Source organism: Martes martes (genome assembly GCF_963455335.1).
Source record: "Martes martes genome assembly, chromosome: 10".
Lineage (NCBI taxonomy): Eukaryota > Metazoa > Chordata > Mammalia > Carnivora > Mustelidae > Martes > Martes martes.
In genome coordinates this window covers 101,455,730-101,474,449 of record NC_137898.1, presented here as the reverse complement: position 1 = coordinate 101,474,449, position 18,720 = coordinate 101,455,730, and positions in this window count along the sequence as shown.

Below are 18,720 nucleotides of genomic sequence, written 5' to 3'. Positions count from 1 at the left end.
CACCCAGGGCAGCCTCACGTTCTCACCTCAACCACTGGGACTTCCGCTCCCCATGGGAACCGGGCCCCAGGTCGGGGGCTCCCTCTGCACCCAGCCTACTGGGCATCTCTGTGCCTGGCCAGGAGTTCCACAGACACAGCCCGGTGTCAGCAACGTTCAGATGCTCCCAGGTGACCCGGACTCATGGCCCTGTGAGCAGTGGGTTCAGCAATGTTTATAATGTCCATGAGACATGTTTTATTTTTTAAATTAAAAAAATTTTTTTACATCCCAAGAACTATTTATTTATTTATGCCATGCATTTCTTTCTTTTCTTTTTTTTTTTTAACATATAATGTATTATTAGCCCCAGGGGTACAGGTCTATGAATCATCAGTTTTACACACTTCGCAGCACTCACCATAGCACATACCTTCCCCAGTGTCCATAACCCAACCCCCCTCCCCCCAGCAACCTTCAGTTTGTTTGTTTGTTTGTTTTAAAGATCGTATTTATTTATTTGACAGACAGAGATTACAAGTAGGCAGAGAGGCAGGCAGAGAGAGAGAGGAGGAAGCAGGCTCCCTGCTGAGCAGAGAGCCCAATGCAGGGCTCGATCCCAGGATCATAACCTGAGCTGAAGGCAGAGGCTTTAACCCACTGAGCCACCCAGGTGCCCCCCTTCAGTTTGTTTTGTGAGATTACAAGTCTCTTATGGTTTGTCTCCCTCCCAATCCCATCTTGTTTCATTTTTTACTTTCCTTTCACTCAAACCCCCCACTTTGCCTCTCAACTTCCTCATATCAGGGAGAGCATATGATAATTGTCTTTCTCTGATTGACTTATTTTGCTCAGCATAATACCCTCTAGTTCCATCCATGTTGTTGCAAATGGCAAGATTTCATTTCTTTTGATGGCTGCATATTCCATTGTGTATATATACCACATCTTCTTTATCCATTCATCTGTTGATGGACATCTAGGTTCTTTCCATAGTTTGGCTATTGTGGACATTGCTGCTATAAACCTTCGGGTGCACGTGCCCCTTCGGATCACTACGTTTGTATCTTTAGGGTAAATACCCAGTAGTGCAATTGCTGGGTCATAGGGTAGCTCTATTTTCAACTTTTTGAGGAACCTGTTTTCCAGAGTGGCTGCACCAGCTTGCCTTCCCACCAACAGTGTAGGAGGGTTCCCCTTTTTCCACATCTTTGCCAACATCTGTCGTTTCCTGACTTGTTAATTTTAGCCATTCTGACTGGTGTGACATGAGACATGTTTTAAATCAGGCCTGGGTCCCAAGAGATCCTGACTGCGGACTCGACTATGCCATTACAGGTTCTGTGTCCTGGCAACTCACTCTATCATCCTAGGCCACTGGTGTAGGAATTGGAGGCTCTGTTCTCCATTAGGGGTTGCAAAATTAAACCCTGGTAACACAAACATACAGAAATACAGGGGGATAAGGCACCAACAGTAGGAGAGCACAATCTTGGGGAGCGAGGGGGACTAGGGTGAGCTGGCTGTGCTTTCCTCAGTGAAGAAAGTCTCCACTGCAGGAGATGGTTGACCTAAGGCAATGTGGGCTCCTTATTTGCTAGATCTGATTTTTCCAAAACTGGAAACCCATATTTTGATGCAAAATATGCCTATTTTTAAATGTCTCAATGTCCCAAGTTCTGACTGGGAGTGGTTCCTTGTGGGAGTGAGGGGTGGTGAGGAGAACGCCTGACCCCATCACAGGGGCCCCCCCTGTTCTCTCCAAAGTGTTCGGGGCCCTTCCCACCAGCCAGATCTCAGCCTGCATTGTTGACTCTGGACCGTCAGTGCCCCTTTATCCTGAGGTACTCTGGACTTGGTGAAGCCCTCTATAGAGGGAACTCTTAGAAATAAAAATAATAATAAAAATAAATTTTACAAAGTCAAAAAGTAAAAAATAATACTGTCATACTTAGAAAAAAGCTATAGAATAGCTATGGATGGTGGATAGATGGAACACTTTGGTCGTTCTTTTCTGGATCTGGATGGGCCTCTGCCCACGAGGATGCAGCTTCTGGCTGATCTCGGGGGGTCTGTACCTTGACCGTATCAGATGCCTCCCTCAAGTCTTACCAGTTAGCCTCTCTTAACACATTCAGAAACAGGTGCATCATTGGTGGGAAATAACACTTTAAAACATTTATTCGGCTTTGATTTTGCAGTAAGGCTGCAGACTATGTGTGAGAAGGGGTCCCGAGAGATGGCTTACCCTTTCCTTAGTCCTTTGTAATCCAGCTCTGAGCCCAGAATCGCAGCCCCACTGAACAGGAACCCTGGGGACTTCTTACTGGACCCACCGAACTTGGGAGGCACTGGTCGGCAGGGGGCAGGGCAGTGGTCTGGGTAGGTTTTCACTTCCCGGACTCCAAAATTTTTCTTTGAGGAAGAACACTACGAGTTCCCTTCTCAGTATCTATTCTTGGGGTATGGTGTGACCAGCTCTTTTTAAAAGTTGATTTCCCAGGCTCCCCTGCAGTTAGGGGTGCCCAAGGACGCAGTTCTGACAAATGAGAGGTCACTGGAAGAGGCTCCTTGAAAGGAGAAAGTCTCAGCAGGCTTTGCCCTTTGTACTTCCCCTTCCAGCCCACCTGCCTTGAGCACAGCTGGAGTCCTGGGAACAGCGGAAGCCACCTTGCAACAATGAGGCAGTGAACCTGAGGCTGAGTACCACATGCTTCAGACGGCAGAGCGGAAAGTTGAAGATGGACTGGGTTGTCCGCAGCACAGCCCCCGGGCCCCCGTTATGTGAGGAAAACAAACCCCTTAGTTGTTTAAGCCACTGGCTTTCAGTGTTTTGCCACTTCTGGCTGGAAAGTCTCAACCAGGTCCTTCTGCTGAGGCCTTCCGGTCAGGACACATTCCTTTGTTCCTATCACTCGTCCAACCATGTTCTGATGTCCCAGCCGTGTTGTGGGGCTCTGCCTGCGTGGCCTAATCCCAGGTGTGAGGAGCAGACCGATCCATCCAGCTGTCTGTCTGTCTGTCTGTCTCCCTCCCTCCCTGGATCCATGTATCCATACATACCAGGAGATGGCAAGCTTGCACATCAACTACCTCCCTCCCAGCCTTTTCTCCCCGGAAACAGCCCCACACCCCGGACTTCTCATCAGCCTGCATGCAGGCTCCTCCTGGAGTCTCTGAGAGCTGGGAGGCCAGCACGGGGTGTGCCTGCGGGCTGGAAAGTAATACCCAGCTTCTGTGGTGCTGGTGAGGTTCCATTTCATGACCCAACAACCAGCTGTTTGCTTTACAAGATCTGTGCGCTGCTGGACACATTTTACTCAGTTTCTTCCATTCTGCATTAGTTCGTAATAAAATCATTTGGAAGCTTAAACCAGAGTCCATCAGCCTGCCTGGTGTGGGCCATTTGGCTCCAGGAGGGGAAAGGGCCTGTGGCAGCAGCGGCAGGGGCTGGGACGGTAGCAGCAGCAACACAGCCTGGGGCCAGAGGGGGGCGGGGCATGGCCAGTCACAGAGGCTTCTGAGCTCTCAGAATAGCCGCCCACCTGCAGATAAGCAGTTTCTATTGTGGTGAGGAGTTAAAGAAAACAAAAGGGCAGGCGAAGAACAGGCTGGTCTGTAAGGCGACAGCCCTTCCCAGCTGTGCAGACTCTGCCGCCTTGAACACCGCCCACTCCTGGCCTCGCCTCGCTGGCTGGCCGCCGCAGCCTGCCAGCCAGGGCCTCAGGCACCTGTGCCCCGGGCCGGAGCCTGGTGCTGCAGGGGAACCCCCACCCCCAGACCCAGCCCCCGGCCCGCCGTCTGGGTCCCACCAACTGACGCTGCCTCCGAGCCTGGCTCTGCCACATCTGGGTTCCAGGAGGGCAGGTGACTCGTGCCAACTCCTTGAGCATCAGTTTCTTCGCTCGTGGAATGGGGACGGCAGCTCTTCGAGAGGCTGTTGTAAGAATTGGCGGTGATGTGTTTTAGGCATGAGGGTAGCCCACCCAGGGTCTGGTTCACTCCCTCCCAGCAGCTCAAGGCCGGGCGAGGGGCCAGTCCCTCACTCCACCAGACAGGCCCGATGGGGCAGAGCCCACAAACATGCCCGAGGGCTCCAAAGAAGGTGCTCCTAAGGCCAGGCCTCGGCTGGAGGACCTGCCCGTCAGCCAGTCACCCTTCGTGCTCGAACCCTGTGTGACACGAATCTGTGGCCAGAGGATGGACAGCGGGCAGCCACCCAAGCATTACTTCCAAGGATAATGGGGGATCAGAGAAGCCAAGATCAGTGTCAAGGCAGGCCTCACTGTCACAAAATAAGACTGCGCTTGGGCAGGAGGCCAGGTGAGCCTCTTGCCTCCGCCATCTGCATAGCAGTGAGGAAGGACGAGAGGGACTGCTCAGAGCAAGCCCAGCCACAGAGGCCTCGGCTCAGCAACAGCCGGCGAGACCCTTATCAGAAACGTGGGGGTTCATCATAGTCTGTGTAGCACATAGTCTGCAGGAACACTTCCCCGTTTCCCATGGGAGGCAGCCTCTGGCACCCTGAGCTCACACACAAGGCTGGCCGGTAGCTTGGGTTCCTCAGCTGGTTTCTCTGTCCTCCCACTGCCTGGGATTCGTGCAAGAAGGATGTGGTTTGGTCAGCCTGGGGAGGGTGGGCCTGGAACCCCCAGGCTCTGCTACAGACTCACCAAATAAAGGAGGCAGCTCAGGTGACGTGAGGAGTGTGGGTGCTTATTCTTAGGGTCCCGTCTCCAAAGAGGCCATTGACAAGCATAGGGCAGGCAGGGATTCGGTGTGATCCTACTTAGCAGGTGTTCATGCCACCTTGTTCCTTCAGATGACGAAAACCTCAAAGCATATTAAAAATCTTAGAGTAAGGGTGCCTGGGTGGTTCAGTTGGTTAGGTCTGCCTTCAGCTCAGGTGGTGATCCCAGGGTTCTGGGATCAAATCTGGTATCAGGCTCCTTGCTCAGCTGGGAGCCTGCTTCTCCCTCTGCCTGCCGCTCCCCCTGCTTGTGCTCTCTCTCTCTCTGCCAAATAAATGAAATCTTTTTTTTTTTTCCAATGAAATCCTTTTTAAAAAAATTTAGAGTATATTAGGGCCCCTGGGTGGCTTTTTCCGATGAGTGTCCAATGCTTGGTTTCAGCTCAGGTCGTGATCTTAGGGTGGTGGGATTGAGCTCCAGGTAAGGTTCCGTGCTCGGCGGGGAGTCTGCTTGAAGATTCTATCTCCCTCTCCCTCTGCTCCTCCCCCCACCTCTCAAAAATAAAATAAATCTTTTTAAAAATGTTATAAAATCGGGGCACCTGGGTGGCTCAGTGGGTTAAGCCTCTGCCTTCAGCTCAGGTCATGGTCTCAGGGTCCTGGGATCGAGCCCTGCATTGGGCTCTCTGCTCCGCGGGGAGCCTGCTTCCCTCTCTCTCTGCCTGCCTCCCTGCCTACTTGTGATCTCTCTCTGTCAAATAAATAAAATCTTTTAAAAAGTTATAAAATCATTAAAAAACTAATGATGAGAAACATGTATGTCTCCCACCTAGCTTTGTCCTATTTTCTTCATAATTTATCGAATGGAAACACCCAGGGGCCATTACAGCATCTTGTCTACCCGTGCCCACCAGCATTCCTGCCCCACTCAGTGTAACTGCCCTCCTGATGTTGCAGTTCACTATTCTCATGCCTGTATGCTTTGGCTGGATACACCTACAAACTATGTACAGTATTGCTTTGCATGTTATTTTTATTGTGGTAAAAGACACATAACACAAAGTTTACCATTTTCCCTATTTTTACGCATACAGTTCAGTGGTATCAACAGAGTGCCGTGCGACCATCGCCACCATCCATCCACAGAACTTTCTCATCTTCCAAAACTGAAACTCTGTACCCATTAATCAATAACTCCGATCCTCCTCCCCATAGCCCCACAACCATCACTCTAGTCTGATTCTGGGAATTTATGTTTCTTTTTTTTTTTTTTAATGATTTATTTATTTATTAGAGAGAGAGAATGCAAGTGGTGGGAGAGGCAGCGGGACAGGAAGAGGATCTCAAGCAGATTCCACATCGTGAAGCCCAACGCTGGGCTCGATCTCATGATCTTGAGATCATGACCTGAGCCAAAACTAAGAGTCAGACGCTTAACCGACTGAGCCACCCACGTGTCCCTGTGCTTCTTTATATAAACGGAATTACACAATATTGTCTTCTTGTGTCTGGCTTATTTCATTGAGCGTAATACCCTCTAGGTCCATCCAGGTGGTCACAAACGGCAAGATTTCATGCTTTCTTATGGCTAAGATTCCTAGGCATGGAATTACAAGGCCAAAGCGTTCACAGATGTTAAGCTTTTGATATAAATTAGATGACACTCTTTTTGAATAACAAAGAGCGGAGGCCTTTGGCCCTGGCATTGTGTGGCTGAGGACAGCTCTCCGGCCATAAAGTAAAGCAGCACAGTCCGAGATCGTGGGCAATGGGGAGGTCTCACCGGGAGGTCAGGTCACTGCAGGTGCTCTGGGAGGTGTGTGCCTGGGGCCCCGTGTGCTGTCCCTGGATGTGAGTCTGTGTCCATAATCCCACACATTCTGGATCATGGGGGAAGTGGAGAGGCTGTGGGCGCCTGTGTGCTGGCTGTGGCCTTGCCTGTCGTACAGCACGGCACACAGCTGCTGGAAGCCCCTGGTTTGTTTGGATTCCTCCAGAACACACGTGACTTCTCGTGGTGTGAGCTGGCAGACAAGGAGGCCTCCAATGCAAAAGTTTCACTGTGTCCCGGAAAGGACACCAAATGTAGTTACTTCCCCGCGGGGTGGATCCGCAGCTTTTGTGGGGCCTGAAGATTAAACAATTTCTGTGTGTGGGTGGGGGGTTTGTCTTTAAGAAGCAAATTATGAATGCACAGTTAGGTATGGGACTGTCGGGGGGCCCTGGGTGCAGGAGGGGTCCTGGGACTGAAGTGTAACTAACTTCATGGGACAGCTGCCCCTGTTCCCCTGCTGGGACTGAGCCTGCCCTGCCTAGGAGCCCACATTTTCCAAATGTATTAAATTATGTATTTTCCTTTCTTGCCTTTTGCAAGTGTATGAAAATTTAAGAATTGAGCAATAAAATAGTTATTTGATAAAATAGTCATTTGGGGGCAAATTTCTCTAGTTTAATAGTCATTTGGGGGCAAATTTCTCTAGTTTAACCCTTCCTACCCAAATTGCTAACATGCATCTTTCATAAAAGATCACACACACACACACCCAGCCTCAATCTGCAGTGCGGAGCCTGGTACACTGAGGACGGTAATGGGACAGTGAGAGAGTGGGAGGCGGGAGATCCTTCTAGCATTTACTGAGACCATCTGCACAGGCACTGTGCTGGGGACTGCACTGTCTTAGTTCACCCTTTCGCCTGGCATGGGGCAGACCCTCCTAGGGGCCTCAAACAGCTCCCATATAAGGGGGCAGGGGGAAATGCCAGGACACCACAAATTGAAGTTTAAATATGAAACTGTTAGCAGAGTAATTTTGGCATCAAACCCACTGCATCAGTCAGTCTCCCAACAGGAAACAGACGGCATGTTCGAAATAGGATAATGAGGAGGGTTTATTTACAAAAATGATGTGGGTGTCAGGGAACCACACGGATAGGGCAGCCACCCAAGTTCAGTAGCAGCCGAGCACTGCCACCGTGAGGCTGGAAGGGATGAGGGAAGGGAGGGCCACTCCACAGGGAGAGAATGGCACGGCAAGGCCACTGAGAGAAGACGTGACCTTGGTTGAGGGACACAGCCCGTGCATGGGGAGGACCTCTCCCCTCTCTCTCCCATCTCCTGTGGGGCTCTCCCAGGACACACAAGACATTGGATGTGGCCCACAGTCGGCCTCCTGGGGCAGAGGGCGGAGTGGACAAGGTGACAGGGGTCGCGGTGGATCTAAAGGGCAAAGAAAAGGTCAGTGGAACAGTCTACCCCTTTGGACCCTCAGCATCCACCGCAGACCTTTTTCCAGGTGAATATCTTGTCTCTCCAACACAGGGAACCTGCAATGTCCCACCAGCTATCATGTCCTCATGGGGTAATGTTAGCTGTCACACTCCCAGCTGAAATCACTGGTGTTCCTCAAAGTAAAAGGTGAAAGGGAGACAAAGAAATATGGCCGTGGGGCGCCTGGATGGCTCAGTGGGTTAAGCCTCTGCCTTCGGCTCAGGTCATGATGTCAGGGTCCTGGGATCGAGCCCCGCATCGGGCTCTCTGCTCAGCAGGGAGCCTGCTTCCCCTCCTCTCTCTCTGCCTGCCTCTCTGCCTACTTGTGATCTCTCTCTCTCTGTGTCAAATAAATAAATAAATAAAATCTTCAAAAAAAAAAAAAAAAAAAGAAAGAAAGAAATATGGCCGTGACAGTCTCCACCTACGGCTGGCCCCAAGGCCAAGGTAATCCTAAATGTCTTCTTATAGCTCCCATTCTCTGGTTTCTTTCACTTCCGCCAGCACTTTTTGGGACAGGGACACACACTGAGTGTGGTGACTTGAACATTCATTCTTGCAGGATCTGAGTCCTCGGTTGCCTTGTTTTTAGGGTTACCCCAGTTTTCCATTACTAGGACTATCAGATGCAGGATTGCTCCAGTCATGCCCCTCATTTCAGACACTGTCCTCGATGCCCCCATTCAGTAGCAGCAACCCTGTCTCACCCTTGTGGCCAGGATCAGTCCCTCCACCCAGGACTGTGAATCCCTCTCTTTGCCTGTTGGATCAGTGGCATGCAGAGCCCCAAAAGAGCTAGGGCCATTTCAGATTCTGATTCATCAGACTCATGACCATGTTCCCTGGTAACAACTTTTCTTCTTAGGGCACCAGAAGCTCCAACTCAGCAATCTCAAGGCAGTGGAGAGGTAGGAGGCAAACATTTTTCTAGAGGGTTATTAGGGTTTTTCTAGAGGGTTATTAGGAATAGTAGTGAAAGAGACCATTCTTACCTCCATCACATAGTTCTTGGACCCGTGTATGGCACCCTATATTGGCCACTGGTTTAAGGCACATACTGTGTCTTGTAGGACAGCACCCCAGTCTTGCAGAATGTTGTCTCTCAGTGGAAAATTCCACCACCCCATCAAGCCAGAGTCTCCCAGGGGTCTCAATGAGACCGGGTGAAAAAAATGAATCTCACTGTAATCAATAAACAATACTAGCCACCAGTAGAAACCTCCCTGGAAGTCATGGGAGCCATGGTTCTAAAGCAACACTATTAATCATTATTTTTCACGCCACGACCAAGAAGGGGTACCCTGCAAATGCTTTAGCTAAACAAACAGCTCGGGCCAATCCCAGGTCTCCTCCTGTACCTGGTCACAAGGAATACCCTGAGGCTACAGGTGTCTTAGTAGAGAACCTATAGTCATCTAGCCACTGCCACAGATCTGCATGTTTCAAAACACTCCATGGCCATTGTTGACCTCAGTAAAGAGGTAAACAGAGGTACACCAGAAAAACAAGTTTATTCGGGATGAGGAGAGGAATTCAGGACAAGCAAACCGTAGCAAGCTACTGATGAGTCTGTTGAGGGTTTGGGGTAGGTTATATTTATGGGCAGGGAATGTAAAGAGGGGTGAGCTCAGTGTGAGTCAGTTCAAATAAAAAACGAATGGAGACCAGCCTTGAAAATTTTCCTAAGCAGACAGCATCGGTCAGGCAGTCACACAACCAAACCTCAATTCAGCCCACTTTGTGAGACAAACCCCACCTGGGTCATCTCCTGTTCATGCCTCTGGCGAAACTTCCCGAGGTGGTTTCAACCTCTAATCAATCTGCCACCATCCAGGAAAATTCCAAGACATCTTTTTTCTTCAAATCAGACATTTACTGGGGCGCCTGGATGGTTCAGCCGGTTAGGCGGCCAGCTCTTGATCTCAGCTCAAGTCTTCATCTCGGGGTCATGGGTTCAAGCCACGCCTCCCCCTCAAATCAGACATTTATAGAAAATCAATCCTTTAGTCCCTAAGTTTTGTCTTTCTGAGGGCACATGAGATTCTCCATTTTATATCCTCCAGTTCTATTTTATTTATTTAGTTTTACTTTTTTAAAAAGATTTTATTTTACTTATTTGTCAGAGAGAGAGGGCACAAGCAGGGGGCGCGGCAGGCTCCCACTAAGCAAGGAGCCCAAATGTGGGACTCAATCCTAGGACTCCAAGATCATGACCCGAGCCAAAGGCAGACGCTTAACAGACTGAGCCACCCAGGCGCCCCTATTTATTTAGTTATAAGACAAGCTGCTAGTTTACTCAAATTGTTTAACCTGGTGTTTACAGGCTGAAGTTAAAGCTATATGTTGGTTTGCGAGTGATTGGTGGTGATAAAAATCATCCAAAGTAACGAGTCACAAGATACTTGAGCTTTAAAAAGATACCACAATCCTAAAAATAACAATTCTTATCTTTTAGGAATCGATCAAATTTAAATACAAGTTTTACATGCTATGTTTCGGTCTATCTCATTTATTGCTCATAATAGTTTTTGAAAATTGCCACCATTACAGGTCTCTTTCACAGAGGGACTTACCCAGTGAAACCATCATCGAGCACCACACACGTCACCACGCTTGATCTCACACGGGCTCTCTGTTGCCCCATCTGATCGCCACACTCTTCCACCCTTAAGAAAATTGTCATTTTCATAACCACTCCCCAGACTATGGGGTCTGTCAAACCTCAACCCTCTTCCTGCCCCATCCACTGCTCCCCACTCCCACCCACACATCCTTCGTTACAAATTGGTACATGCATCAAACAACCTTAAAGAATTTTAAATCTGCCCTTCTGTATATCAAGTAGCTCTTTAAAAACTTCAGTAAGCATGAAGTCACCCAGAGAACTTGTTGCTTGAGGCAGATTTTCATGCCCACTCTCAGAGCTTTTAATTTCCTAATTCTAGGTGAGGAACCAGCATGTTGGTTTATCTTGAATCTTCGACATTTTAATTTCATGCGTCCTGGTGTGGCCCTCCTTGGCTTCACCTTGTTTGGGACTCTCCATGCTTGTGAACTTGGATATCTGTATCCTTCCCCAGGTTAGGGAGTTTTCAGCTATTTTTCTTCAAACAAGTTTTCTGCCCCTTTCTTCCTCTCTCTCTTCCTTCTGGGACCCCTACAAAGTGAATGTTTGTTTGCTTGATGCCATCCAAGACATCCCTTAACCTATCCTTATTTTTAAAAATTCTTTTTTTCTTTTTTGCTGTTCAGCTTGGGTGCTTTCCCTGACCCTGTCTTCCAGATCACCCACCTGTTCTTTTGCGCCCTCACATCTGTTAATTCCCTCTTGTGTATTTTGCATTTATTGTGTTCTTCAGCTCTGGTCGGTTCTTTTTCATATTTTCTATCTTGTTGTTGAAGTTCTCACTGAGTTCATCCGCTCTTTTCTCTAGTCTGCTGACATCTTTGTGACGGGTGCTCTAAGCCCTTTATCAGGTATATTGCCTATAGCTGTTTCATTTACTCCTTTTTCTGAAGTTTCATCTCGTTCCTTTAGAGCATATTCTTCCAAATTTGGCTCAACTCTTCATTTGACTTTGTGTCTATGAGTTAGGTGGGTACAGATACTTCTAAACTTGAAGTAAGAACTTTAATCTTGGTGCACCTGGATGGCTCAGTGGGTTAAAGCCTCTGCCTTCAGCTCAGGTCATGATCCCAGGGTCCTGGCATTGACCCCCACGTCGGGCTCTCTCCTCTGCAGGGAGCCTGCTTCCTCCTCTCTCTGCCTGCCTCTCTGCCTACTTGTGATCTCTGTCTGTCAAATAAATAAATAAAATCTTAAAAAAAAAAAAGAACTTTAATCTTGTGTACACCTGTCTCCTGTGTAGACTCCATGTGCCTGGCGACTTCGGCTGGTTGGCTGGAGCTGTGGCTGGCATGGGCTGGAGGCCCTGGGGCCATGCTGGTGGGATAGCTGGAGCTGAAGTGGGTGCAGGCAGGGGCAGTGCTGGGGCTCTCCATACAGAGGACACCCTGGTGGGATGGCTGAAGCTGAAGTGGGTGGAAGCTGGGGGACCCCAGGGCTCTCCATGCAGGGGTGCCCTGGCAGGGCAGCTGGAGCCAAGGTGGGCATAGGCTGTGAGTCCCGGGGTGCTCTGCTCTGGGGGTGCCATGGCAAGCCGTCTGGAGCTGAAGAGGTGTGAGCCTGGAGTGTTCTGGGATGTTTTGCACCTGTGTCACCTTGGGGAGGTGGCTGGAGCTACAGGGATCGCAGATTAGGGGTATCCCGGTGTACTGAGCTGGGGCTGCCTTGGTGGGATGGTGTGGCCTAGGGGCCCCCTGGGCTCACTGGGGAGGCAAGCCAGCTTTGGCATCCAGACCCTGCTTCCGCCTGTGCAATCAAGGTAGACAGTGGCACTCGCCTAGCTCCTCCAACCAAAAGAAAGTTCTAGCAGCTCCCCCACCTCTCGACAGGGTTCTGGGACTAGTTCTTTTATATTCTAGTTGCCCTTTTATTTATTTTTATTCTTTTGAAGATTTTATTTATTTGTCAGAGTGAGCACAACCAGGGGGAGCAGCAGGCAGAGGGAGAAGCAGGCTTCCCACTGAGCAGGGAGCCCGATGCGGGGCTCCATCCCAAAACCCTGGGATCATGACCTGAGCCCAAGGCAGACACTAAACTGACCGAGCTGCCCAGGCACCCCATCTCGTTGCCCTTCTAAACCGCAGGTTTTTCTTATGCCACAAGGCAGGTCCCTCAGCCCTGTCCCTCCCCGCCGCAGTTCACAGCTGGGGGCTAGGGGACACTTACCTTGCCTTCTGCTCTCTTGCCCTTCTCTGGATGGTCCCTCTACCTTTCGTTGTGCGGAAGCCGTTCAGTCACCCCTCAGGCCTTCTTCAGGCGGACTTGCTTTCTAAGCAAGTGGAGATTCCGTGTATCTGTGGAGAAGCTGCGTTCAGGGCCTTCCCGCGTCGCCATCTTGCGCAGGAACTGAGCCCTCCTCCAGTTCTGTCAGACTGAGGCTCTCTCTCCCACCACGCAGGCTCCGTGGCTTGCTGTGGTAACTAACCTGTCTCTGCTGGTTAAGCGCGTGGCCTTTGTGGCTCAGAGTCTCCATTATCCACTGAAATTAGGATCTCGCTGTCAGCTCCAGTGGCTGTGATGGAGTTCTTCAGGGAGCTGGGCACCGACTGAAACAGTAATAAGGGGCGAGTCTTTGTTCTCCCAGAGAGTACCGGCCGGGGACGCTGAGCAGGTCGCATGTAACGGATCCATTCCAACGTCCTCGTTACCTGGAGCCTTAGGAAGTCTTTCCTGGGGAACTTCTGCTGGGGAGGACCTGGCGTTTTCACCTCACTGACACTGACTGTCTCAGTGTCTATCGCAACCACCTCAAGGGCTTCAGATTTGGGAGGTCTGGGTTGGGGTTGGTGAACTGCGTTTCTAACAACTTCTGAGGTGCTGCTGGTACTGCTAGTCTAGGAACCCCACTCTGAAGCTCTTAAGGGCCACTGCTGTGGCCACTCACAAGTCCAGGCTTTCATTAGCCAATTTAGCAAATTACACATGCTCCTCCAGGCTGCTCCAGCCAAACCTCCAGGGCACCGCACCCGTATCAACGAACTGGCTGGATCGGGTCTTATATTCCAGCCCCTTTACTCTGATCCACTGAGAAGTCCCTCTCACGTGTATCCCCCCAGGTTCTTGCTGCTACAGATTAGCAGACCGCTTAACTCTTTGGTGTATAACCAGGCCTTGTAGTTGAGTTATGCTGGGGTCTGATGGTCGTCGGCTATCATGGGCCTAGAGGCAATGAGAGGTGAAGCCTGAAGAGAGTCCTACCTGCCTGCGAGATAATTAGCTATCGCAATTGGCCATTTAAAAGCCTTTATGTAGGGGCGCCTGGGTGGCTCAGTGGGTTAAGCCTCCGCCTTTGGCTCAGGTCAAGGTCTCGGGGTCCTGGGATCAAGTCCCACATCCATTCTCTGCTCCGCAGGGAGCCTGCTTCCCCCTGCCTTTCTGCTTACTTGTGATCTCTGTCTGTCAAATAAATAAATAAAACCTTAAAAAATAAATAAATAAAAGCTTTTATGTAGAGAAAAGTTTACTCCTTGGCAGGCAGGGTTAGGGAAGGTTGAAAAGGTGTGTTGGGGAGGTGCTTTTAGGGGAATTTGGAGGCTCAGGAATTTAAGACTTCGAGAGGTTTTATTGGCCTTACACCATTAGACTCTGAAAGTGTCCCTGCCCCAAACTGATTCCAAGAGAGCAATTGATAAGGTTTTCTTTTTCTTAAAAAAGAATATTTATCCATGTAATTACTCTTTTTAGTGTTTTTTATTTCCTTTCTGTAGATCCATACTCACACATTATTGTATTTAATTTTGGCTTTTCCTTTAACATTTCTTACTGTGTGGGTCCGATAATAATGAATTCTTTTAGCTTCTGCATGTCTGAAAATTTTTTATCTAGTCTTCATTTTTGAAATGTATCTTAATGGGTATAAAATCCAAGGTTGGGGCACCTGGGTGGCTCAGTGGGTTAAGCCTCTGCCTTCGGCTCAGGTCATGATCTCAGGGGCCTGGGATCAAGTCCCACATCAGGCTCTCTGCTTGGCAGAGAGCCTGCTTCCCCTACTCTCTCTGTCTGTCTCTGTCTACTTGTGATCTCTCTTTGTCAAATAAATTAAATCTTAAAAAAATCCAAGGTTAATGGTTTTTTTCTTTCAGTGTTTAATGACGTTGCTCTACTGACTTCTCTCTTGGATTTTTTATAAGAAATCTACTTTCATTTTTATCTTTGCTCCTCTGTATATGTCAGTGTGTGTGTTTTTTGGCTGCTTGTAAGATTTTCCTTTATCATTAGTTTTGAGCAATTTGATTATATCTTATTATTTTCATATTTCTTGTTCTTAGGTTTTATTGAGATTCTTGGATCTGTGGGTTTATAGTTTTAATCAAATTTTTAAAATTCGGGCCATTATTTCTTCAAAAAAATTTTCAATCCCTTCTTTTTCCCCTCCTTTGAGGACACGTATTACACAGATATTAGGTCACAATTGAAATTGTTCTGTAGCTCACTGATACTGTTCATTAAACAAAAAAATGTTTTTTTCATTTTGGATAGTTTCTACTGCTATGTCTTCGGGATTACTCATCTTTTTTTCTGCAGTGTCTAATCTGTCAATCTGCTCTGGTATATTTTTCATCTCAGACATTGTGTAGATTTCATCTCTAGAAGTTTGAGGGTTGTTTTGTTTTAACATCTTCTATCACTTAACTTTCGGACTATCTGGAACAGTTATACTTTTTTTTAAAAAAGATTTATTTATTTATTTATTTATTTGACAGACAGAGATTACAAGTAGGCAGAGAGGCAGGCAGAGAGGAGGAAGCAGGCTCCCTGCTGAGCAGAGAGCCCGATGCGGGGCTCGATCCCAGGACCCTGGGATCATGACCTGAGCCGAAGGCAGAGGCTTTAACCCACTGTGCCACCCAGGCGCCCCTATAATTTTTTTTTAATGTCCTTGGCTGGTAATTCTAATATCTGGGTCAGTTTTTACTGATGGATAATTCTCCTTATTATGAGTCATACTTTCCTGCTTTTTTGCATGCTTTTTAAAAAAACCAGCTGTCAGATATTATGAATTTTACCTTGTTGGGTGCTGCAGTTCTTATACTCTTCTAAATCTTCTTGAACTTTGTTCTTGGATAAATTATTTGGAAAGTGTTTGATTCTTTCAGGTATTGCTTTTTAAGATTTGATAAATGGGACCATCTGTGCTCATTCTATTTTCCACTACCGAGGCAGGACTTTTCTGAGTACCCTATCCCATGCCCTGTGAATCATGAAGTTTTCCAGTCTGCCTGGTGGGAAGAGGCCACTATTCCAGTCCCATGTGAGTACTGGGCATTCTGCCTCCTAATTCTTTTGAGTGGTTCTTTCTTCTGCCTCAAGTAGTTTCTGCAAATGTTTGGGCTGATCTGTATTCAGCCAGATACTCAAGGGGCCCCTCTGCACATTTCTGGCGTTTTTTTTCTGTGCAGTACTCTTCCTCTCTGGTACTCTGTCCTGCAAACTCCATCTGCTTCATCTTTTCAGAATCAGCTCTTTCCTCAGTTCAGTTTGTTGGGCTTCACTTGGGTTTCCTCTCACGCATCATGTCTGGGAAACTCTTTCAGGGCAGTAAGCTTGGTGATCATAACCATAGGGCTCATCTCATCTTTCTCATCTTCGGGTTTCACTGCCTTTCATTGGCTGATGTCCAGTGTCTTGAAAACTACTGCTTCATATATTGTCCATCCTTGGTTGTTTCAGGAAAGAAAGTAGATCTGGTTACCGTTACTTCATCTTGGCAGGAAGTGGAAGGCAGTAGTCCTCCTCCTCAAACTCCATTGGTATGGTCCTAATTGTACATTTATAGTTTAAATTTCTTCTATGTCCTCTAGGACTCTGTACTGGTCAGAATTATATCAAGGAAGGAGAACTACAATGGATATTATGAAGATTTTATTATAGAAATTTGATTTTACTTCAGTGGTTCTCAAAGTGTGGTCTCTAAACCAACATCAATTATCAGCATTACCCGAGAGTTATAAATGTAAATACCTAGGCCCAACACAGACCTACTGAATCAGAAGCTCTGAAGGCGAGACTCAGCAAACTGGTGTTAATAAGCCCTCTAGGAGATTCAGATGCATGTCGAAGTTTGAGAGTCACTGCTTTATATAATTGGAGGAGAGACTGGGGAAGTAATGGTCCAAATGAGGGTGTTGGAAAACCAGGGGAAGAATCACTAATCAGCCCTCTTAAACACTACCCTGGGTGAACAAGTTAGTGCTTTCAGGGAAATCTGGGAGTGAGTGAGGCACATCAGCTGCTGGAATACAATCACAGAATGGACCAGAGTAGATAAGTGAAGGCTGTTTTCTCTTCATAACTACACTCTGTGAATTCATAGCCAAGTGGTCTGGCAATAGGTCTAGGGTTGGTGTTGTTCAGCAGAACAAAAATAAGGAAAAAGAGCTGGGCATAGAGGAAGAACAAGGATGCACAAGGAAAAACAGCAAGAGGATACTGGAAGTTTCTGGCAACTGTCATCTCTGACCACGATGACTTTCAGATGGTTAATGCAAGTTGTTTTAGTCCCACCTCCCAAATCCTGTGCAAATTTTCTTTGGGCCAACGCTGACTCCTGCCCAAACAGAGAAGGGGATTCTGGGAAATGTATGTCTAGATTAGCTATGTAGACAGATTACAAAACCATAAAGTTCCATCCTATGTTAACCTGACATTTGGTCACACCTCTTTTAACCATATTTAACTCCAAATAAACAGCAAAGTCACGCTTCTGATTAACATACTTCATGGGTCATCAAAAAATCAAAACCAGGGGCATCTGGTTGGCTAAGTCGGAAAAGCATTCAACTCTCAATATTGAAGTCATGGGCTCAAGCCCCACATTGGGCATGGAGCCTACTTGGAGAAAAAAAAAAAAAAGATTCAGAACATGGTAACCCTCTCCCCAAAGAGAAAACAAAATTCTCAGTTTGCATTATCTTCAAATGATGTTCAAGCCTTTTCTAAAGTAGGTCAAGACCCCTCTGATCTCTATTAATACTTTTTAAGATTGTCAACCAGAAGAGAGAAAATGAATCAGTTGATACATACCTAATAGGTTTATAAGAATGTTCAATACTATTATACTCATTTCTACAACTTGCCATGTGGTCATAAATGGTATCTGTAACTTCTTCCTTCTTCCACCACCCATTTCCTATTTCCTTTGCTCTGTGCAAGTGCCTTGGATAGTCCGGACTCCTTGCTTGGTGCAAAGACCCAAACCTTCATTCCTGAAGGGTCTGGGTTCTTACTAGTCCAGCTTGCACTAAGTTGTAGCTTTCCACTAGCTTTTATCACATTTTATTGTAAAATTAAGAGCAGCCCATGAGATCTGCTGCATTCCAGACATACTCTCCCTTACCCTCTTGGTGTGATCACAACCTAATACCCCCTTTCAAATCTGGATCAATCACCAGAAATCAGTCCACTTGTTCATTACCATAAGCCCAATGTAGCAATCTCAATTTCCAGTCTAATGGAACTTAGCCTGCTGAGTTCTCTGGAAGAGGCATTCCTTTCCAGGCAATTAAGACCACTGGACCAGAACCCAAATCTGCCTTATGACTTATGAGCCAGGCAATATCCAATTCATGATGGGCAATTCAAGTAATTTGGTAATGCTTGGTGGTCAAGCATTCAGTCCTTCCTAAGCCCAATACCAAGCTAGAAACTTTCTCAAAAGGTAAAATACTTTTTCTTCAGGGTATGGCATAGCTTTTCTACAAAATCCTGAAGGACTCTTGTCATTTACCAAAAGAAGCCTGCTAGAGGCTCTATACAAGTATCCCTACCTGCCACAGGTAACTTCAAGATCATTGGATCTGCTAGATCATAAGCCTAAGTGACAAAGCAACCTGTACTGAGCTTGGACCTGCTGCAGAACCTTCTCTTGTTCTGGGCCACCCTTATAAATGGCAACAATTCTGATCTCTCAGCAAATGAGTTAGAGTGACACACCCAAAGTATATATTGCCTTCAAATTCCAAAGAGGCTCATTAGGCATTGTCTTTTTCTTAATGATAGGTGGCCAGATTTAGCAATTTGTCTTTCATCTAGAAAGGGGTATTACAACATGCTCTGGTCCTTCAGATCCTAGAATTTCATTGAGGCAGGTCCGTGATTTTTTGTGAAATCAATTTCCTATCTTCTAGCATGCTTGAGTTTTACTGAAGTATCCTATTA